The sequence below is a fragment of the Nothoprocta perdicaria genome, unplaced genomic scaffold, assembly GCF_003342845.1.
Source record: "Nothoprocta perdicaria isolate Ctin4 unplaced genomic scaffold, notPer1 scaffold_26, whole genome shotgun sequence".
Lineage (NCBI taxonomy): Eukaryota > Metazoa > Chordata > Aves > Tinamiformes > Tinamidae > Nothoprocta > Nothoprocta perdicaria.
The window spans coordinates 1,822,419-1,830,439 of NW_020455488.1; the positions used below are offsets into that span (position 1 = coordinate 1,822,419).

Here is an 8,021-nt window from a genome sequence, read left to right on the forward strand (position 1 = left end):
GTAGGGTTGATTTTAAAGGCATTTTCATTTCACTTTGGAATTCCAGCTGTGGATGGGTGAAACAGTTCAGAAAATTCAAGCTTTCTCCCTTTCTATTGCTTTTATGGACAAAAGTAGCAAGGCGGGGGGAGAGCACTAAGGGGAGAGAGAAACTAGTCAGTGTTTGATCCTGTGTATATTGTGGTTGTGACTCTGTGTTGGACATTTAGGAAAGCTGACGGGGTCTTGCGTTCCCCAAGTACCTGTGACGTGACCCCCCTCCTCAGCGCACGCGGGGATTTTAGCAGCAGCTTCTCGGAGTCCAAGGGGAAGGCATCGGGTGTCCCGTTTGGCTAAGGTTCATCGCCAAGGGGGGTTGCTGAACGCTGCAGGGGTTTCCTGGGAAGTAGGTAGTGTCTTGTCCATCCAACGGGAGCTGCCAAGCCAACATAGAGCTGCGTTTCTCTATATGTCTTTGCTCTGGAAAAAAAGAAAAACACCATGCTGAGCAAAAGGTCTCATCACATCCATGAGCGCAAGTTCTAGCAGAGAAAGAGAATCGGGAAAACAGCCACACCAGGTCTCAAGGCAGTGTGAATTGCTAGAGATCTCTTGGCTTTTCCTGCAGTTTTGGCTCAGCCAAATTCTGCCACCTTTCCTTTAGCCAGAACCCTCTCTGAATTCAGTAGGAATTTTGCCTGAGCAAAGGGGCTGCCGAWTTCGGCCCCATGCGCGGCGAGGAATGAGCCGTCACTGTCATTGGCAAGACGGGGACTAGGAAACACAAATCCATGCATTAAAGAGGGAGGCTGGAAACAAAAGGCCACCAGCTTCCCCACCACTTGGTTGCTTAATACCTAGCAGTTTCTTGAAATTCTTGACAGGTTACTGCAAAGCATTGAGGTTCCCAACTGGTGGCCACAAGCGGCTGCTGTCTTTGTATCCCAGTAGTCCTCATTAGAACAAAGCTGCTTCGAATTAAATCCAATCTACATGCCGAATCAATCTTTCAACCCTTTGATTGCTTCTGAAAATATTTATATTTCTTAATAATGCACATTTTGTCCCACAGCCTGTGATTAAACCCAGACAAGGGCCAGAGAAGCCTGAAGTGTGTGTGGAAGGGGTTATTCTGGACAGGAAAAGAAAGATAAAGAACACAGGTTTTTCCTATTGTGGAGCCATTAGCCTGTATAAATCTAGCAATTTCAGTTGTATAAGCATCAGAGTGGGCTTGTAATAAATACAGATTGGGATATTATACTAACCAAATGGAGTTTATGGATTATGTTCACTAGTTCATATTTCTCAGCTACTACAGTCTAAAAAGCATTTTGCTGCACTCGACCCCATTAATATTCTGTATGAATATTCTCTTTACATGTTTGCAAGGAAAAAGAAGTTAAGAATCCGCCGCTGCTCYCTGTAAAACAAACATGTTTAAAGAATCATGGCCTCCAAAGGAAAAAATAAACACGGGGATGCTGTAAAGGAACCGTGTTAGAAGGGCACGGACTGCGGCTGCCTGCKCCCGGCTCTCTTCTACTTAAAGTTAATAACTTCCATCTGATTGAGAAGCTGGCCCTCGTGCAGGACATTTTCTGYGTGAAAATTAGGATGTAAAAATGAAGGCAATAGCTGCTACTATCCCTTACCGGTTAATTTTTTAGGTGGTAAATAATAAGGTTTGGCTTTGAAGCCGAAGAAAGGCTTTGAAGCTGCTCGTGGTGGTAAATAGCATATTCTTCCCTTCTCAAAAAGTCACCTACATCCCAGGTGAGATGTGTGAAGGAAGGATGTGTCCCTTGGCTGAGCAAGAGCCCAGATGGGGCCTGATGCTGGGCGACAGGAATTTGCCATTGATTAAGAACAGGGCTGTGGTTGAGGGTATAGATCAGATAAGGGCGCTGTACCTGTCTCCCTCCCTAAACATAAACAGCCGCACTTGTCTATAACAAAAGGGAAAAACCAACTTCCAAAAACATGCTTCAATAAATCCCCTTGGATAAAGTAGGTGCCTGGGTGAGAGAGAGAAAAATCTTCAGAACTAAAAATACACAATGCCCATTGAATATAGAATCACTGTCACTTGCTCATTGCAAATACAGCTAATATACTTTTCCAGTGGGCTGGTAAGTGCTTGCAATAGTATTGCAAGATTTTTAAAAAGGAAGGAAGGAAATATTCTTACCTAAAATACTATTCAGTGATTCTTTTACCATATTTTTCATTACATTAAGCTGTCATTTCCTAAATATGTTTGGGGGAGTATTATTATCATGTGTAAGGCCTCAGTCTTGACAGCTATGTGGCATTAATATAGGATTTGGATGCTCAGCCTTTATGGTAGGGAGAGGTTTATTAGCATCCCCAAAAATAAAGGGAGTGMTGACAATAAACCTATCACAAATAGGGCCGTATCCAAAGCCTAATGAAATGAATGAAAAATGGTTTTGGATGAGGTCCACAGCAGAATGTTATATTGTACAACTTGTATTTTCTGAATAACTTCTTATTGTTTGAAAAGCCTAATTTCACACAGAATTTGGAATTTGTTACCAGGGGGGGAAAAAAAAAAAAAAAAAAAAAAAAGCTTTTTAAAAAGCTTTTTGTGTAGAAACTATCAAATGTATCCGTTAGTGAACACACACATACCACAGAGGATATTGTCTTATTAAAGAGTTTAAGCCTAAAGGTGTATGCCTATTTTTAAAAGAAATTTTCTGATTGTAGATAACTGCTCAATTTGATTTAGTGTCCAATGATAGTGATGGGGTTGATAACTGAGCATTCATCGGTAATTCATCTTGTGCTAGTAGAAATTTACAGCAAAGCAGTGCTTTCCCAACACTGACAAGTCCTATTAATCTTCTTCAGACACATTTCAATAGGTGTCTCCATCTGTGCCCAACATCTAAACACTCTGGCATCACTAGGGACTTAGAGACACCTTCATTTCAGGTTACACTAGTGAAAATGTGATACTAGATTGTACTCTATTTTTAACCTAATTCCCTCTTTTCATTCAATTAGCCTTTCTTGCGTGCATTTTTTTCTAGTCATGTGTAACATCCTTTCCCCAGGAAGAGCTTAAAAATAAGATTTAGTTACTTAAAGAGACATAATCTGTCAGGCTAAGAGCGACCAAGAGCTGCAGACATAAAAGCAGCACAGTAAAGCTCACGCCTGCAGCGTGGAGACTGAATTGGCAGCCACAAAACCCACCCTGTGTAACCTGCCCACAATATACCTGTCCTCATGCATCTCTGGTGGGCCGTGTTAGGTTAGGGAAGGTTAGGACAGGTCTGAAGCGAAGTGCCCTATCTCCAGCTTCCCAAATGTTAAAAGAACCATGGAATGTTTGGGGGGTTGAAATGCRGTATATACTGCAGCATCCCTGTTTGTTCAGGCTGTACGCAGATCGCCACCACGCATCCCCACTTCTCTTTACATATACGGCTAATGCATGAACAAACATCACGCAATCAAATTACAGCAATAACATTCATGGGTGGATTAGGTTCCAACTTCCTTGCTTAGCACTAAATGTAAGTAAATTACAAAGCACATGGAAGGGGTAGGTTGCAAAAGCAAGTGAATTTCCACTCARATCCAAACRTTGTTTTTTCACTTTCAGAGCTACCATTAGTTTGTCCACAGAAGCAGTGCAACTTTAAAGAYTATTCAATTTAAAATGCTTGCTTGGGTTCTTTTTCTCCTCTTTGCATTATTGCTTTAAAGGAAGAGCCGGTGTGGCACCGTTTGGGGCTGGGAGGCCCYTCTGGCTCTGAATTTTCTCCCAAAACGCTGCGAACAACGAGCCGTGTTTGTGCGCGGGCAGCCGCGCTCTAGAACTCGCCTTCCAACTTTGTTTCTCACTTCATGAAGTTCTCCTGTGAGTCATATTATAGATCTAAATGACCTTATTGTAGGTGGCAAGTTTAAATGTGCCATATTAATAACTTGTTATCCAAGACAAATTAAGTCCTTATGTGTCAAAAGCACTCTGCTCTGGATTACCTACAAGACAAGTATTTATTGAATAAACGTTGGATCCAATTTCATTTTAATGTGACTGACTGTATGCTCCAGCCCCTTAGAATAAGATAAAAACACTCAAACCTGTGACTGTGTTGCAACATTACACCTAACTTGTCTATTTCTATTATTGTCTTTTTAATACGGGATATTAAAAGCATTTGGGGGTTTAAGCTTTTATTATTTTTATTATTATTTTTATTATTATGAAGAGCAAGGAGAGAGATAGAAAGAAAAAAAAAAAAAAAGACTGGCATTCAAGCCTAAAGAGAAATCATGAAACAAATTTAATCTATGCCGTTTAAAATGACATGGTAATCCAATCATCAGCTAAGATAAAAACACTCAAACCTGTGACTGTGTTGCAACATTACACCTAACTTGTCTATTTCTATTATTGTCTTTTTAATACGGGATATTAAAAGCNAAAAAAAAAAAAAAAAGACTGGCATTCAGCCTAAAGAGAAATCATTGAAACAAATTAATCCTATGCCGTTTAAATTGACATGGTAATCCATCATCAGCAAAGGGAAACTCTGAAAGCAATCTAGAATCTGCAGTGTTCTTTCACTGGCCCTCAGGCACAAAGACAGATAGTAAAAGAGGAAGAGAAAAAAAAAATCATAAAAGTTAGCACTGCCTTAGAAAAGGGAAGGGGTAGAGGGAGCAGCTTTCACTTTTTTTTTGCTTTTAAATGTCTAGTTCAGAAAGAAATGCTGATTAACCTTCAGCCGTTGCCTACTAGCGTTTACTTCTGTGTGTCACATCATCTTCAGCTGCAGAGATATGAGTAATTTCAAACAGGGTAGAGTCCCCTCCTATATAAACTCTACCCTTGAAAACTGCGCCAAACATCAACTTTGGCATTTTTGCTTACAGAGGGTCTTTTAGTAGCCTATACGTGGTCATTCCAAATGGACAATAAATTCTATCTTCTTAATCCTGGGAGAAAAAAAAAAAAAAAAAAGAAATAAGCACTGTACTATCCTAGGAGTTTAACAGCAGGATTGTCATAAAACTAGTATGGAAAAGCCTTTTTTTTTTCTGGTTTTTAATTTTTTTTCCTTTCTGTCTCTCTTTTTGTCTACCCTCTGCTCTCTCACCAAGGCTTCCCCCCATAATATATGTTTCACGAGTTTTTTTCTCGGCGCAGCTTTAAATAACTAAAGTGATGAGACTTTGTGCACCTTTAAATTTTTATTATACTTATGGTCAGAAGAAAACATAAACCTCTTGGGCCTTGAAAGCCAGTTGCAATGCAGCCATTATCCCTATAATGTCAACGGAGGTACAAACCTATCTAGAAATAAACCTTTTAAGAACAGCTTTCCCTGCCTTGTATTTTCTTTTAAGGTCAGTGGTGCATCACTTTTTGGAAAACGTTTCCCCTCTCTAGCCAGGTTTAGCAATCTGAAGTAGAATATATGTTACTAAATGAATAGGTTTAATTTTAGACGCTGAAAAAATAAATATGAGAAGAGAGCTAGGGCAGGAATAATACCTTTCAGTTAGAAACAGACCTAGTATAAAGCAAAAGTCAGAATTTTAGTGCCAGGGGCAAAAGGGTGAAAGGCTGCCTAATATGAACCATATCCAACATCTGCCCTATTTTAATTTAGCAGGGATAAAGTTTCTTCTTTTTTATTATTAAGAAAACTTTATGTGGCAGAGAAACCCATGAGCTTTGTTATCAAAACTGTTTTATTGTCACACTGAAACTTAGAACTATTAAGAGTTTGTGAAGGGAAGAGATAAAAACTCTTCTCCCTCCTTTTTCACCCGTCACAAGCTTAGGCTCAGGTTCTAGTGTCTGGGATGGCCTTTTCATGTCTTTATAAAGCACTGCACTTGGGTCTCTAGTATAAAGGGGAGGTTAATTGTCCAGGATGGGTCCAAATGATTGATTCTCTGGGTTAAAAAAAAAAAAATCTGAAAATATAAAACCAACTATTGCTTAGAAGCTGTGTGCAGGAGCCGTCCACAGGCAGGAGGGATGGAGGTGGTGCACAACAAGTGTAAAGAGCAGTTGAACTGGGGATCCGTGTGATAAATAGCACAAATTGCACGGGTGGAACATGATCTCGGGCTGTGTAAAAGCTTCCCACCTCGATGATGCAAAATTCTGCTCTAAAATAACCAAGTGTACTAAAACATATGCGGGTGACTAGGAGAGTCAAAGAACAAATTGGTTTCTGACAGAAGAAGGATGAATACCTTTGGATAATCTAATGTTAGAATTTGATTGAAAGCATAACATTCCTTGAAGCATCAATATGCTTAGGATCCAAAATATGGTTATTTTATTACCAGTTAATACTTAGATCAAAGCTAAACACTGTAGCTGGAAGGAATGTTCTCTGTGGAAATAAAATTCTATGTAATTATTTCCTATTAAAAACTAAAACCAGTCTTCGATTCAAAATTTTTTGCTTCCTAACATGGTATAATGCAAGCTTGTCAAGGGAGAGTAGACCTATCTTTTCTTACTGTTTGTTGTTATCCATTTGCTTTTAAGTTTTTAGTTTAGCATTAACTCTTTAACGTGAAAATTTTTCACACAAATTTCCTTCCATCAAAAGTACTAGATTATTTTGCATAAGACTGATTAATTTCTTACAGAGAGAAATTATAATTTGATATAAACTAATATCACATCATTTTAACTACAATCTGCAACCATAAGGAGGGGAAATGTAAAGAAAATTATATGGAGATTGATAAGCAGGCAGTGGAAACCTAAACCTTGAAAGCAGACAAGTATTTTACTACTGTGTAAAGCAGCTCATCTTAATTTAATTCAAAACATGGAGTTTAAAATATGCACTCAAAATATTTCCAAGAAAGCTGCAACCTTTCAGAGGAGAGAGATAAGAATGTATTTTAATTATAAGGTTATAAATATGCAATTTTTAACAATCCCCTAATGTAATATGTAATAATGTTCAGATGCAGCTATATATCTCTCTGTCTGTGTGCATCCCTCTGCAGGGTTTGGGGGCTTTTCTTAATATTATTTCATTTTTTTACAATAGTTCGATCTCTTTTTATGTCATGTCTCAGATAGGCCAGGAAAGTAGGAATTGCTAGCGTAAATAATCCATCTTTCTGTATTTTTAAATTATCACAGAATAAATAAATAATGGTTCCTTTTTATAACTGCTGGGTTACTATTAGAAGTAGGAATCAGAGATATTTAGACACATTATTTCAAACTTTCTAATTACTTTTGATTCTACTAATTATTTTTGATAATGTCACTCAGGAATCAAAAATAAAAGCTTTAAAGAGTTCATTGTTAGGATGGCTGAATGGAAAAGGAATCAGATATAAGGCATCAAGTATAACCTGGTTTAAATTTTTTATTTATTTTCACTGACTTCTAAGCCATACTATTTAATAGAATGATGGCTACAATTTAATTCTATATTCAAAGCTTGTTAAATAGGGAAGGAGTTGAGACATTCAGCTGGGATATTGTTTCCTAGCTCAATTAGTATCCAAAGAATCCAAAAGCACAATAAATGTTTCTGAAGATCATAGCTAAACAAACTTACCAACAGCTCCCACCTCTCTCAGCAGCTCCCGTGTTTCTGCCTCCTGACGGGGAGAGAAAAAAAAATACAGTTCAGATGCACAGGTTAAGGCTGGTACATGGCAAGGTTTGTGGGAATTACAAAGAAACCTGTATTTCACTCAACAATTTCATTGCTTAAACATATAGTTGGGAAGCATCTTTTCCTTAAACATGTGGTTCAATAGCATTTTCTTCAAAGGAGCAATTCGACGTGTTAAAAGATTTAAGAACAAAGAATGCGCAGCAAAATGCAAATTCTTACAGTATTATACTGTGTATGCAATTATGTACGTAGGCAGATAGATATAATTTGAGAGTTATTAACTTTCAACATCAGCGATGTATCCTGAATCAATACAATGTAACTACCTATTAAAATATAAACCAGGTGTGTTACCAGCCACATGCAGGCTGAGAAGCCTCTTCTGGA

General features: G+C 38.2%; 1 long non-coding RNA gene across 1 annotated transcript in view; it reads right to left on the reverse strand.

Annotated features, from left to right (window-relative positions):
- Window positions 1-281: 281 nt before the first annotated feature.
- Window positions 282-8,021, reverse strand: part of LOC112948308 — a 15,721-nt gene continuing 7,981 nt past the window's right edge. The window contains exons 2-3 of the long non-coding RNA XR_003249583.1: window positions 7,572-7,614; window positions 282-459 (exon numbers count right to left, since the gene is read on the reverse strand). This is a non-coding gene — a long non-coding RNA (uncharacterized LOC112948308). The remainder of the gene's footprint in view (window positions 460-7,571; window positions 7,615-8,021) is intronic.